General features: G+C 28.8%; 1 protein-coding gene across 4 annotated transcripts in view; it reads right to left on the bottom strand.

Annotated features, from left to right (window-relative positions):
- The window catches only part of LOC119688121, a 50,946-nt gene that overhangs the window by 18,909 nt on the left and 16,206 nt on the right, over positions 1 to 15,831 (bottom strand). Inside the window, exon 1 of one of the 4 annotated variants that reach the window (XM_038102774.1) lies at positions 2,412 to 2,513. The exons of the other annotated variants lie outside the window; for them this stretch is intronic. The gene's annotated coding sequence lies outside the window, so the exon portion shown is untranslated. Of the gene's footprint in view, positions 1 to 2,411; positions 2,514 to 15,831 lie in introns of those variants that run through there. 4 annotated transcript variants of the gene reach the window in all.

Here is a 15,831-nt window from a genome sequence, read left to right as displayed (position 1 = left end):
TGTGCTATCCGCTTATCCGCTTAACAGTATACACTATTATATATTGTTTAAGTTTCATGTAGATGATCAAAAATATCATCAATTTTTTTTGTATATCTTTAGGGAAAAGTATATTCATTGAAAAGAATATTAACTATTGCATTTGGAATATAAACCTATAATTAACTCCTATCTGCCTTTCCATACAATCGTTTTCAGAAACTTTCTGTCATGTACAATACATATTTGTTTTTAATTTTCTCTATGCTTCAATCAATGTACATGTTGTTATAAAAGTTCCGGAAATCGTTTATTGAATAATCCGGCTTAAAGCTTATAAGGAAAATTTTATGTTTCAAGGTTGGTATAGACGTATACTACTATTGCCACGTAATTTTAAAGCAATCTAGAAGCTAATGTTTCCTGTGCAATCAACCATAAATTTCTTTAAGTGATAAAAATATACACAAAGTGACGTGGCTCCGGATCTCAGCATGTCTAATGAATCCGTTAGAGTTAATGTAATTGAAGTTTTTAGTAACTAACACGCTTCATCGCGTAATGTCGCTGAATTTTCTTAAAGAAAACACACAGCAAAAAAGTTTCGAAAGAATTGCTTAAATGATTTAGTTCAGAACCTACATTCATAGAAGGTGATATAGGAAGACGAGTTTAATATATAAACCAAACTAACATCTATCCTTTTGGAATGGATTCATTTCCTTCAATCAATTATTATGTCAATTATTATACTATTGGTGGCAATAACTCGACCTCAATGCCGGTGAGCATACCGGACTTGCCACCGTATCCGGAAAGATTTGAAATCCCTCCGGAGAGCAAAACAATCAATAAACATTATTATACTCATATGGAAGTTATGATGCGTCTGAGAAAAATTGTTCGTTAGAGATCAGATTTGCAAAACAACAATTTTATGACAATTGTATATAATTTTGCTAAACATTTCATATTTTTTCCACACAAACTTTTTTTTCCATATAATAATGTTGGCACGTCAAACGAAATATTGTATGCTTTTAAATTCATAATAGGAACCTGTATTCTCTAATCTTTCTGGAAAATATAAAAAATTACTTGGGCTAGTATGACACGTTAATGATAATATAAAGCAAAGTTTGCACACATTGATTTCTAAAGCTTTTAATAACTTTACATAATAATTTAAATATTATTTTTAAATATTTAAATAATTTTAAATAGACCCAACGGTCTATTTAATGGTCTAGATTAAACTGAATCTTTTTACTAAACTAATGTGCCTGGACATACTAGATTAATTCCATAGATTGAATCCAATTTTTGTAACACTTCTTACACAGTTAAGTTGATGTTTAGAATGACAATGTTAAATCCTTCTTGAGCCAGTTAAAATAAAAAGGTGATTAAATTATTATCATTATTCTTTTTTCGTTTTTTGGTATGTTATTTTTTTACGCACAAGTTTTAACCCCGCAATTAATCCAGTGTAGCCTCACATAAAAATGACTAAATTAATTGCAAAAATAAATTTTCACGATTAGTTCTTAAAAATCAAACCATTGTGTTTAGGATCCATTTTGGTGGATTATTTTTTTGCTAAATGAATTTCATAATATGATAATATATATGAACTGTTAAAAACTCATTTGTAAAAAAAAAAAAATGAAAAAAAATTGTACATAGAATAATTAATTTTTTAATTAACCGACTCAGGAGCGATGAAACATTTCAATATTAAAAAAAGTTTTTTAAAAATTAGTATCAAATGAAGAAATTAATCTAGTGTGTCCTGGCACAATCTGTTACTGTAAAACTTTAAATTCAGTTCTCAAAAATTCAATTTCATTCTCAAACCCCTACTTCATATCTGTGAGATATAAATATATTTTTTTATATTTAGTCTAGTGTCTTTTGCGTATCAATAACGATACGATAAGTTGTGTTATCATTTAATGCCAAATCATGCAAATACATATAGCTTTAGGTAGGCTGCAATTTTTGGGTATTTAACACCATCAATAAACACCGATAAATTTTAATTTTTAAACATCTGGTGTCACACTGCATTAAACAAACAAAAATAAATAAATTGCAAAAACAATTCAGATACATAAGTACATACATAAAGTTTTATGGAAAGGCGAACGTACCGACAAAAGCGACAAGTAGGCAGTTAAAAAATATTCATGATAAAACCAATTAATATACAACCAAGCGATAAGATATTTAAAAAAGCATGACAAACTATATAAAAACAAAAAAACGAAATTGCAATATAAAATTTAAGAAATTCCGAGTTTAAATAAATACTTAAATACTTGCATAAATGTAAGTAAATGTAAAGTTCTAGCACTTAATACAGAAAATAGAAAATATCTATATTCTATAGTAATAAACGGATGAACATATGTACGTACTGAGATACTAACCTAAACATTTTGTGTCATGTCTTAGAGCTAAAAATAATATTTTTTGTAACTTTTATGTTTTACATATTGAATTTTTTTCAAAAAAAATTTGTTTTTTTTAAACGTTCTAGTAGAACTATAATTAGTCAATTCATGTAATAATTTATTCTTTTATATTTGAGTTTTTTATTTTCAATTGTGCTTTTTAGCATTTTATCAGTAACAGTAACGAAATTTGAATTTTTCAAGCATTTTTCGAAAACACTCCAACTCGTCTATGGCAACGTTAACGTTTAAAATGTGTTGACTGAACTGAAATCCATATCAAACCAAAAAGACTAACAACTTAAACTGTGAGAGCATGAACATCGTGAGTTTACCAAGCGAAAGAGAGGACCACGAGTATAAATAATTCAGTGGTTTCAATTGGCTATTCAACCGAACTTTTCAAACTTAACATATGTGATTTCGCTTTTCTATATCGCCATATGACCCGTAGTACTCAAACTCAACGAGTAGTACTACACTATAGTCTAAAAATATTGAGACACCCCTATGAGGTGTGAAGCAACTGATAGCGCATGCTTTACAAGTTTTGTCATTCATTGAAGTGACACTTCTCAAAAAAATACTGTTGGCACAGAAATCATGAAAATTTGGATTGCAAATTAAATTTAAATTATATGCAGCACAAGATACTAGAACTTTTTCTATAAAAAATAAATTATAAGTGGGGTCGCACAATAGACTTCGTTGCATATATTTAAATATGCCAAGCACACAACTGAAAGTGAAAATATATTGATAGGCTTGAGGCATTTTGCGTGAAAAACATTCATCAAGTATTTTACTCCAGTGTCGGAACGATATAAAAAAGATTTTATATATATATAAATAATATGTATTTATATATATCTATAATATATATCTATAATATATATCTATAATATATATCTATAATATATGTCTATAATATATATCTATAATATATATCTATAATATATATCTATAATATATATCTATAATATATATCTATAATATATATCTATAATATATATCTATAATATAGTAATACTTTGAATAAATTAAGTTATGTTCTGTTGAAAAATTTTTTATAAAAATACTTAGTCATTAATATCAAATTAACTCTATAATTATTCAAAAGTTTTATAATAAATAAGTTTCCAATAAGGTTGATAGAAATAATATATATATCGAAATTTTATCTGAATAAATGCATTTGTGAATCTAGTAAAAATTTATGTGGATATATAATATTTATTTGACATTTTTCTAAAATATTTCTTTTTATTTAACAAAATGTCTTCATTGAATCGCTTTTATTTAAAGCCTAACGATAAGTTTTAGAATCTTAAAAACTAGTAAGGCATTACAAATTATTTTATATATACATATTATATGAATGAATTTCAAAATGAATTGTAAATTATTTTAAGGGGCCTCTGAATAAGTAGCCAGGGCTTATTTACTAGATATCATGGAGCATAGGTTGAATTAAATAATCTTTAGGAAAGCAGGATGGCAGGTGTATTTCTTCCGTTTCAGTGTAGAGGAACTTATCATTATCATAAGATTTGAAACATGTTTCTGCCTTATTCTCTCGAACTCGACTTTATCCATAGGATTTTTCTTAAATATACTCTTTATTAATTTTCTTACAGTCACTATTTATATACCATATATATTTGTATTAATAAACTTCAATGAATAAAATTTAAAAGCCTTTATGTTATTAAAACATACACATATATATTATATAATATATAGAATAGCTCTACGTATAAAATTCATTCAGATATCTATTGTTGTATAAGATTGTTTATACACTTTTTTATAAATGTGCACCAAATATGGTATAGTCAGTCTATATATTGGCACAAAAAATATGTTAAACTTTAGATATAGTTGATATATATATTTCCAATATTATTTTAAGTCAAACCTTTTCAAACATTAATGATTTCGTACATAACGATATGTTGTTAGTTTTACACATTTCAGTGGATATCTTGATAGAGTGATTTAGATATAGTTATAATTACTATATAACCGGCTACCACACTTAACACATGGCAAGAGAAAATCAGGAGCAAACCATCGAACTGTAGCAATAACGATGAAACAATAACACTGAAGTAAGACGGACAGTTGGACTGATACCAAATATAATTACCTGGCTCAAATGCAAGTCCGGAGACACAAATTACTATATCACTCAGATGTTGACCGGACGTGGATATTTTTGCATGTACCTGTACCGCATGGGAAAGGCGAATCTACCCGTGAGAATTTATGGGAACGGAAACTGTTACGACACAGAGCACACCTTCTTTTACTGTAATAGATGGCTCACATTATTAGACCTAGAAAGGAGAATCAAAAAGTAGGCTTATAAATAGTGCAGACATCAAGAAAATACGGTGAAAAAGTAGAGGTCTGGTAACAGATCGTCGGACACACAATTCCGACAACGGTCGGTCTGACGGTTGAAAGAGGTGTTTATTTTTGTTTGTATTTAGTTTGATTTTTAATGTATGACCTTATATTTATGAAACAACAGCATTGTTGCTTTTATATATGTCCTTATTAATAGATTATACGTTGTTAAAACCTTTTTTTATCAATTTCTTAAGCACTGCTACTGTTAATTAAAAATAATAGTCTGTATCTTTATTTAAGTACTAGGTTATGAGAAATACGAAAGTAATAAAAGGGCAGATTGCCTAGTCAAAATAGGCACCGGTAATACAAATCGTTCTATGATGTTAACAATAGTACAAAAACAGTTTAATTCACTATGAGAGGTAAAATCAATCTCACTGAATTCTGGAGAGTTTAAAATGAAATACGGTAAGCAATAAGACTAAACAAATTAAGTTAGGCAAATTAAGGTGTTTTAAACACCTTAGCAGAATATACATAGAAATCTACACTGAATGAATATATCATCTAATCATTTATATGACGATAGTTTTTGTAAACTGCATCATGCGAACCACAAAGTAGCATAACATATTCGAGGTATATGTCATGCTGCTGCTAAACTCATCTAGATCTCATCTCGTTAGATATTCTTAGATTTTGCAATAGGCTATAACTGAGGCAACTGTTATAGAAAACTGTACAAAATATGTTCTTATAATAAAAATATGATTTTTAGAAATGTTACATACATATTTTCTAGTTGTCTATTTCTATGTCTCAGATATCCTCACTTGAAATAAATAAAAGTTATGTAAACTGAGGATATTTTAAAAAAAAATGATTCGTTTAATTACAATTTTAATAATTTACAAGTTTAATTACTTGCTTTAAAAATTTTGTTCAAAAATATTACTTTTAATATTAAAAATACGTAATAAATTCATACTTCTTTTTATAAAAACCAATTTGCCATATTTGTTTTAACACAAATTAATTAAAAAATTTAATGAGTTTTTGAAATTCAATATTGTACTTCATATATAAATAAGTTCAATTAAAATAGGACGTAATTAAAGATTTGACATTGTCGATGGGTACACAACATATGTTTTAATTAATTTAAAAATTAACGAAACTGTAGTTTATTTCCTTTGTCAGAATATAAAATACTTGTGTAATAGAAAAACAAAATTCTGTTCAAAGTTACAAAAATATAAAACAATTATACATTTAAATATTATAAATGTAATAAATAAAAGAAAAAATTCAAATTAAAAATCTAAAATAGAAACAAAAATTCCAAACAAGATATGCATACAAAACACAGTAATTTAATTTGTTGAACGCAGTACAAGCCGGGTACTTATATATGCTTATATATATAAATACATAATTTTTAATAAGTTTAAATAAATAGTAGATAATTATGTAAAAATATTAATATTGGAAGAAATAGTTCTTATTATAATAGCGACTGAAATTGATTAATAAAAAGCAGAGACTCCCAAACTTTTCCATTATCAACCTTTACTCAACACTATTTTTTTTGTAGTAATATAAAAACATATATATTATATATATGTATACATAGGAATTCCAGACTCTGAATATATTTATTATTACTTTTGTAAGCAGTGCTACTATTAAGTGAAAAATTAGGCGATTTTACATAAAAATAAAAAATTACTACAAAGAAAGTGATATACTGCAAAGGAACCAATAAAAACACTTAAGATGTATTATCAAAGCTCTATGGTATACATTTATGATACTTCTCAAAGATTTAACAAAACTTTTGTCAAAGACGAAATTTATATATTAAAAACAAAAAAAAAACAATATATATATATATGCATAAACTAAACTTTTTAACCCTGGCTTATATTTATATCATGCATTATATATACAGATTAGATTATTGAAGTGTTACCAACAGGTAACAGATATATCTGTCAAACTGATATTGCCAACTACGTGAAATTCACATAAATGACAGCTGTTTATATTGTTTACCATACGCATTTCCGTCTAAGTTTTATAGAACAAAAGTTAATTGAAATTAAATTCAAACGTAATAGTCTGATTGCGTTATATTTGCCTGGAAAATCACAACCAGCTATAAAATGTTTGTGTATCGTACCATAAATCATTATAATAGTACAAGCAAGACGAAAAAAAACCAGCTACATCACCTGAAATTGTTCGGAAAGTGAAGTCTAAACGAAATCCACATCGTAGTGGTAATCAAATGGTCAAAGAACTGAAAATATACCAGTGAAACATCTGACGCATATTCCAAAATGAGCACAAAGTAAGGCCTTAGAAGTTCCAAAAACTATAAGATCTTACACTAAAGCAACAAAAAGTTAGAGCAAAGGAGTTGTTACGCTTGCACGAACGTGACGAATTTCCAAGCATTGTGTTCTCTGATGAGAAAAATTTCCCTATTGAATAATTCATAAACTCTAACTGCATAAAATGATGGTGTTTACTGAATGCTCTGCCTTTCACTGCCGGAAATTTGAGACTACGAATAACCACCCGAAGTAACTTTTCTTTTCCATCTCAAGTAATGGTATGGGCAGCTGTGACCGCCGCTGGACACACTCCAATCGTTATCATCGAGTCTGGTGTCAAAGTTAATGCGGTTTATTTTCGGGAAAATGTTTTAGAAGTTGCTTTAGAGCCGTGAGCGCGCAAATATTTCAATCGTAGATCATAGACGTTCCAATAACACCTGACACAGTCTCATAAAGCTCGCGTTAACCAAGAATAGTTACAAAAATCACAATGGTTTTCGATTTCGCCAGATGCAAATCCGAGGTGGAAAGCAAGTTAAAGACTAAAAAATATACCAGTATGAATGCGCTAAAGAAAGTCATTGATCAGGAATGGGCCAAAATACTGGAAGATCACATTCATTAAGCAAAAGGTGGCCTACATCGAGTTATATTGAATAGACTCTGAAATTTTGATTTTGATTATTTTCACAAATTTTTGTAATTTAAGTCAATAAAATATAATTTCACACAAAAAAGATATTATCGCTCTCCCAATAACATACATACATACATACTCTGGCTACATATTCTTTGTAAAACATAAAGACCAGGAATGTATAAACTAGAAGAATTAATATAATTTTGTGCATACAAGCGAATTGGTTCTCAATATTATAAACTATATTATATTAAACTCTCAATATCAATAGATTTTTCTCTTCGAATAAAGGAGTACATTCGAATAAAATCTTGAACTAGTTCGTAAGTTTGCTTAATCCAATTAGGACAATTGCATAATCTAATATATCGCTTTGACCGTCTCGTTTTCGACTAGCGCCACTGTCTGCTTCACATTGAAGAGACTATTCACATCAGTTTTACGAAGCCTTATTAATCATGAACCATTGGTTTTCTTTATTACCTTTATGCAGCCCATTTTTCAGAAACAAAGATCAAAATGGTGATCAGTTTACGGACCTGGCGGACGTAGTACCGCTAGTTATGGATATAAGAAGAGCAAAAACAGAGGATAAATAAAATTAACTTTTTAATTTATATATTCAAAACGTGTCGATATTTTTTTAAAAGCTTTTTTCGTAATTCCACCAGTTGTTAAAAATATTATTAATTTAAAAAAAATGGAATTTTCAAATAAAAAATAGTTTCACTGCAATACTTAAAGAATAGTTTATTAATTTTTTAAATAATTTCATTTTTCAAATTTAATAAATATTTTGCAATAAAATTTTACAGTGTTTCTGCTTTCTTTAAAGTGTAACGTGTGCTGTTGCTTATGAACCTTAAGTTATTAATTGGATTTTTTGTAATTCCATTTAAGAATCAAAAATAATGTTAATAATAAAACATAAACAAAGAAAGAAGCGAAATTTTAATTTGCTAATCTACTATATCGTTTACTGTGACTTATATAAAAGAAGTATATAACGTATAACATATTTGTGAGTTAAGCACAAAGAAATAATCGCATATTTATAGCATAAATGGTAACCGGATATATTGAGGGCTTATCAACACATTGGTGTGGAGATATTTTTCTAAATTACGTCTGCTGAAATTATATTTCGTTTATATAAGGCCTTCTTTTACTTTGGAAATGATAGAACTTTCAATCAATGCAATCATAAGTTAAATATATGATATATCACATTCAGATTTACTAGAATCTGATTTATTTAGAAAAAGACTCATCTCATGCTTACCTATTTTTTTATTGATTTTAGAATTATATTTTCAAGAACAGTAGCCTGGATATTAAAATTAAAAAGAATTAAAACGATTTTATATTTTATTTTATGTCTCCCACATTATTTAATATATATACAGCAGACATCCCCACCTTAAGTCCCACGTCAATGGCGCTTTACGCAAACGACACGTGCTTGATCTACTCGAATCGGGATGCCATAAATGTAAGCAACACTTTACAGGGAAATATAGACCTTATGGTGGCATACTTCCAAAAATGGAAGATTAAAATTAATAATGACAAAACCAAGGCTATATTTATAACTCGAAAAAGAAGACAGCATCCTCCAAGAGTGAGTGTTTGCGACACGTAGATACAGTGGGAGGATAACATAAAATATCTGGGGGTCACTTTTGACAAACGGTTCAATTGGCTTAAACATTTGAAATACAAACGGCTATTCCGTGCTCTAAGATTCTACATTTATTAAAGCCGCTATTTAATAATTATCACTTCAACTTTAAAAACAGAAAGTTACTTTATACGCAAGTAATTAGACCTGCACTACTGTACGGATCTGTTACATATTGCAAAGCCTCAAATACTACCTTAAAGCAATTACAGATAGCTCAAAACCTGACTTTAAAAAAACTGTTTAAGATTCCATGGTATATTAGATCAACAGACATACATAGAGATCTTAGGATTGATTCAGTGAAAAAATATATCAGAGACAGAGCTTTAAAATTATTCACTAAAGTTGATACGCTAATTAACCCCACCCTAACAATCCTCAAGTCCACTTCTGGACTCTCAGGAAGATATGCTGATTTAAGGTCCGTCATCAACTAAAAGATAAATAAATTATATGATTTTTTTTTTTTTAGCCTGATATGATTTTTTTTTTTAGCACTAACTCAAGAAGAAGAAGAAGAATCAAGAATAAGGACAATATGAAATATCGTATAGGTTAAGTATTTATGTAGTACAAATTTTAAAAAAACATTATCCATACCTTATACAATAACAACTCATGTGGTTTTCCGATTTTTCTAATCCACTGAGCTAGTTTTCTGGGATGTCGTAATTTGAGCAAGTTTTTCTATTACGTTTTGAGTTATAGATAATTGAAGTTGTTAAATAAGCAACTATAGAAAAAACGGTGACGTATAACTTGAAGACAATGAATGGGTTGTAACATATATAGAAATTGCTGTATTTATATAAGGAATACACAAGAATAATTGTAAAAATATGCTACAAATTCTAATTAGAGTTTCAAATATAATTCGAGCTGTTCAAAATTTTAGGTATTTTGATGTCCAAAAGTGCTTATGCAGAATTGAATATTTTGCAGCTCAAGTATCTTCAAAATCTTCGAGCATTCGAAAACTTATAATTTTTGGTCTATATATACGAGTTCGAATGTTTTTGAAGTGCTTCAGCATTGTAATGCCAATATACTGAGAGTAAGCAGTTTTAAATGTTAAGTTTGTTTGAACATAATATTAGACTACTTGTTATTATTAATCAATAATTATATTTTTTAATAAGAATATTTGATCAATATAATTTTAAAAAGAAATTTATTAATGAAAAATTACACAGTTATGGAAATAGTAAAAATACTTAATATAAAGATTATAACTACATAAAGTCAAATACGGCTTTGGGTCAGTTGCCTAATCAACGCTGACTCTGAGCTTCAAATTTGGCAGGGCACGAGTTCAACCCTTGGTACTCAAAAAATTATTCACGAATCTTTAAATATAAGAAATAATTTCAAAATAACTGCTGATGGGTATTTGGCAATACTCGAAACAATTGTATGGTCAGCCAAAGATTTAATTAATTAAAAATAATAAAAAAAATTTGTTGTTGCAATTCACTACTGTTCTATTAAAACCAATAGTTTATATTAAAAATTTAGTTTCTTTCTTCAAAACGGACGTTAAAAATCTATTTATTATAGGATTATAACTATAGCTTTTGGATGACTCTTGATGCATATGCAATATGTTATAAAAATAAATCCAAAAATATTAATTATTATTTCAATAAATTATATTTATTTTTAAAATGATCACATTCTTAATTCAATATTTTGTCACATGCCATTTTTCGAGTGCTATGTTTATCTTAAAGTTTGTAACGCCTGAATCAATTAGAGTATAGGGTGTCAAAGGGTATTTAATTGATTTGTAAGTATGCTCAACTTTATTAATTAAGTCCAAAATATATTTGCTGAATACAAACAAATTTTCTTATGTTTTTGATTTTATGAATCATATTTACTTGATTGATTACTGTTGTATACCTATTTGAAGACTTAATTATATATTATAATAAAAAATAATGAAAAATTTTTGGTATGTGAACTTAACGTTTAAATATAATAAAATAAGTTTTATAATAATGTTGTAGTTTGTACGGTCCATTATTAACATATAATAAAATGAGAGAACGTAGAGAAAAATCAGAGAACGTTCCTGATAGTTTCAAAAAAAGCATTATATTTCCCATATTTAAAAAAGGCGATGTAAGCGATCCATCTTATTACAGAGGTATCTTTTTTATTAGTGTAATAACAAAAATATTCACCTCTATTCTTCTTACCCGACTAACCAACTGGGTGGAAACATATCACCCCAGTATTTTTGTGCTGACGTCAATTGCAAATGAGTTCCTCCAAAGTAAACGCAAATTATATATGTTTTAAGTAGATTTCAAGGCGGCTTTTGACACCATCGATAAGCGTAGTCTTTTTTTGAAACTAAGTAATATTGACATCTCAACTAAAACCTTGTTTGACACCACGATTTGACTCAAACCATTCTGATAGATATTTACTATCCCAAACCGCAGTTTTGTTTTTGATATATAAGCTTTGAATTACACTTAAAATATACCATCCTATGCAATTCATCTCGAATAGGGGCTACCAATATTATATACAATCACCTTACAACTGCATTTTGACTATATCAATGAAAATACCAGATCACCTACTCCAATTCAGATCGCAGTTCTTTGCTCAATGGGATGTACTTGCTGAGGAATACAGCAGTTCCCCTTATCTTACTGAAACAGCTTTGTGGCGCCAATGGCAAACACAAATACTCCAAAATATTGACCTTAGCTCGAGAACCCAATTTGAAACACAAGTACGTGTAAGCAGTACAAGAAATACATACAAGATGTTGGAGTATAATCTACACCGCGACGATATCATTATTATTCAAGGCAAGGAGAGAACTGATAAGGCTGAACTATGTCCCATACGCACAAACAACTAATATTTACTGCACCCTATGCAATATGTACGAAAAAGAAGACATCATTCGTCTCATGGGACGCTGCCCTATCCTATGTGAAATTAGATGGTTTCACTGGGGCAAAACCAGTGTGGCGAGTGATTTCGACGTGTAATTTTTAACGTACCACTTCTCTTATATTATGTATATCTGTTATTAGTAATAATATACTTTTTTCTTTTCGTTTTTTATTATTATTTTTATATATATTATGTATCTAATTCTCATATCCTTTTTTACGGTTTTTGAATTTTAAATTTCTTCATCATTATAGCATTATATTAGTATTGCACTATGTTCAAATCGCATTTAAATTTTAATTAAGACAGACAACTTAACCTTTATGTGCTCGGGATATTTTTCTTACGTTGCCGGTCGGAAGTCTACATTTGTAGCAAGTAAGTATGTTATGAAGAAATCTAGACCAACATATTAAAAAAACACTTTTAGGCAGATTATTTTACTTTTACAGACAATTGTACATATTTATTATGAAAATTATTATACAAAATTTGGGTGAAAAGGTTTTAAGTAGCTTTTGAGGAACAACATTCACTCAAAGAATATGTGACTGTTTGTACGTCACACACTGGTTTTTATGCACCAACTGCAAATATTTCGCGTAGTTTTTCTCTTTCAAATGTTACTCTCTTCCACAATAGTTGCCTGATTTGCATTTGAGTTCTTTCCAGTACAAACCTCACTATTGAGAGGATAAAACTACTTCGCATCACAAGCGAATCAAACTTTTTGATGGAATATAATGGGTAAATCTAGTCTATCACGATATGTAAATAGATGCTTATTTACTGTTACTTCTCCGGAAGATTGGTATTACATACGGAGATGGCTATTCATCTCAGCCTACAATTCAGAGATGAGAGCAGCCTAGTCAATAACAAGTCAGCTCTAGTACGGTGAATGTCAAACCGAATAAAATGTAAAATTTCTTTGAAATGGGTTTCTACATTGTTGCACGGTAATAACAAACTGCTTCCTTACTCCACAACATATTCGTATCCTCGTCGCTTGATTTGGTTACACCACCTAGCACTAGAAGCTCAATTAACGATTTTGATTTCATGCCGGTTACAGTATTCAACATTCTCTCCTTTGCATTAGGGTTTTTTTCATTCCCTATTTGAAAAGTTTTCCTGGCTTTTTAGTTTGTTCCTTTCAAAATTTATTCAAGTATCGAATACGGTGTACAAAATTAGACCTTTAGTCGCTCGAATTGGAGCAACAGTAGTGTCATGAAACTCATTGTGAGCAGTAGTGCGACCTACTTGATTAGGTATAGTTTTGAACCAGACAATATCATCTCTTGACACAAATGTATCAAGATGCTGCACAACGACCCATGTCTCTTTGACATTCATCACATAATCGAAATTTATTTCGAATAATACACCTTATTCTTGCTCATATTTCTGAATCACCTTCTTCACCAAGTATCATTTCATTCTCGGCGTCAGATTCTTTAGAATAGAAACCAATCGCAACACTTACAGCACCAACAAAAACATTGCTTGAGCTGGAACTTGTATGATGGTCAGTATGAACTGCGCTTCCTAATCCTCCTATTGTTGCGATCTAAACCATAAAATCATGCATATAAGCACAAATATGCAGCACAAGTATGTACAAGTAAACAGAGAATAAAATAAATTACAAAGGAACATGTTTCTGCACGTTGGAAATAAAAAATATTGAGTTACATAGGTATTTAATATGAATTTTCATACAAATTATATGGTGACTACAAATGTAGACTACCGGCCAGGAGATGATCATTTTGAAAAGTTGGGTCTAGGGCTTTAATAAATTGTTGTTTTGATGCTGTTAAGTTTAAAATTAACTTAAAATTGATTTTTAGGAAACTACTAAAAATCTCGCACCCTGTCGTTGTGCAAAATTCGTTTTTATAAGACTTTTTCTCACAAAATGCTACAAATGTAGACTACCGAGCACATAAAGGTTAATAGGTATTGTCTCAAATAATCTAATTATGTTAATCTATCTATCTATTTTATGTACTCTTTGTTAGGATCATTGTATTATAAAAGCATATCTGTAATAGCGATAAATTAATAAACCTTTACTTACTTACTTATTTGTTTAAGATCAAATAAAGCAGAAAAGCTTTTTTATAAATAAAATTATGTATCTCAGATTTATTCCAAGTCTTAACACCAATACATTTATATTTATTAGTTTATATTTATATAATATTTCTATATATCATACCTATATATATTTTTTAATTTTTTATTTTACTTTGACAGCTCTACGCATTTTACTATATATCAATTAGTTAATCATTGATGTTAATTAACACAATGCCATACTTATATGTACATATGGTAATGAATATTATTTCGATCGTCGCATGGACCACTCATTTATTCAATTAGTATTAATAAAAAAAATTAAAACAAATATAAACATTAATTAAATCAGTACATTGATGTTGAACATTTATGAGGTATATTTTTATTATTTGGTTAAGTTACAAATATCCTTAAAGAAAAGCATGCTTTACTAATAAATAAGTGTGGATTTAAAAATTGATATGTAATCCAAAATAATTGGTGCTAAAATACTTTATTAACAATAATTAAAAAATGTATACACAACGCAGTAGTAGGTTTGTTTAGTTATTGTATCTCACATAATTTAATCAAAGTTCAAGAAAAATACGAGCTTCGTTGGGTGCTAAGACATTTCATGAAAATAAGTCAATGAATCTACAGAGACCGTCATTAATATGGTTAGAAAATAAAAATTAGACATATTAATACTTACATATAAGCATATTGTTGTGATGTGAAGTATAACATGCCAAATTTAAGATATTATAGATAAACAATATTAATTTATAGATCATTTGCGTTATCATCCTGACTTGTAATTTTACAATTTTTTTTTTCATATGTAATTAATAAATAATATACATCCACTTATTATAAATAATATAAATGAAAATAATAACATAAATTGAAGTCCAATAAAAAATTTAATAAAACTGTTTTTCTTAAAAGTTAAGCAAGAAAAACAAATCGACACACCATCTATTTGTCGATTTCAAAGTTGTTTTTGACACTACGGAGAGAAGCATTCTCTATGCCGCTATGTCTGAAATTGGTATTTCAGTTAAACTTATACGGCTATGGAAAATGTTGTTGAGCAACATCACCAGCTCTGTTGGAATCGGGAAGAACCTCTTCAAGCCGTTTGATACCAAACAAGGTTTCAGACAGAGTCACTCCTTGTCGAGTGACTACTGTAACCTAATGTTGGAAACGGTAATATCTCCAACAAATTTAAACCGTATTGGGACAATATTTTACAAAAGTGCGATGTTGCTTGCGTATGTCGATGATATTGATATCATTGGCCTGAACAGCGCGGATGCCGTTAGTGCGGCATTTTTCAATTTAGAAAAACAAGAGAAGCAAAACAAATTATTTTCT

This window comes from Teleopsis dalmanni, chromosome X (assembly GCF_002237135.1).
Source record: "Teleopsis dalmanni isolate 2A chromosome X, ASM223713v2, whole genome shotgun sequence".
Taxonomy (NCBI): Eukaryota; Metazoa; Arthropoda; class Insecta; order Diptera; family Diopsidae; genus Teleopsis; species Teleopsis dalmanni.
The sequence above is the reverse complement of the archived record's forward strand: the minus strand, read 5'-3'. Positions and strand labels throughout refer to the sequence as shown.